General features: G+C 51.4%; 1 non-coding gene across 1 annotated transcript; it reads right to left on the bottom strand.

The window, feature by feature from the left end:
* Positions 1-68: 68 nt before the first annotated feature.
* On the bottom strand, positions 69-140 carry trnaa-ugc. Its single transcript has one exon. It is a non-coding gene; the product is annotated as a tRNA-Ala (tRNA).
* Positions 141-366: the final 226 nt, after the last annotated feature.

Below are 366 nucleotides of genomic sequence, written 5' to 3'. Positions count from 1 at the left end.
CTCACTTCTTTACCAGGAGTGCCTCGCCAAACAGAGCCACCGTTTTTTCGTCTTTCCATAATACCTGCTGGAGATGCCGGGGATTGAACCCGGGGCCTCATACATGCAAAGCATGCGCTCTTCCACTGGGCTACATCCCCCGGTGCATGCGCAGTGTTTGTGTAGCCGGTGCCTGGGTGACAGAAGAAGCAATCTGGCCACAAGAATTGAGGTCAACTTTGTACACTGCCTTAAAAGCTGTTGACTGCAACGGCTGGAAGTATAACCTGGTTCGATTTCTTGCAGCACTTTGACACCAATCACTGTAGAAGAGTAGGGCATTTGCTGCCTTACTGCCTACAAAAGCGAGGCCAGTGTACTTCCGCT

The sequence above is a fragment of the Plectropomus leopardus genome, unplaced genomic scaffold (genome assembly GCF_008729295.1).
Source record: "Plectropomus leopardus isolate mb unplaced genomic scaffold, YSFRI_Pleo_2.0 unplaced_scaffold67560, whole genome shotgun sequence".
Taxonomy (NCBI): Eukaryota; Metazoa; Chordata; class Actinopteri; order Perciformes; family Serranidae; genus Plectropomus; species Plectropomus leopardus.
Note: the sequence above shows the minus strand (reverse complement) of the source record. Positions and strands in the feature narration are given on the sequence as shown.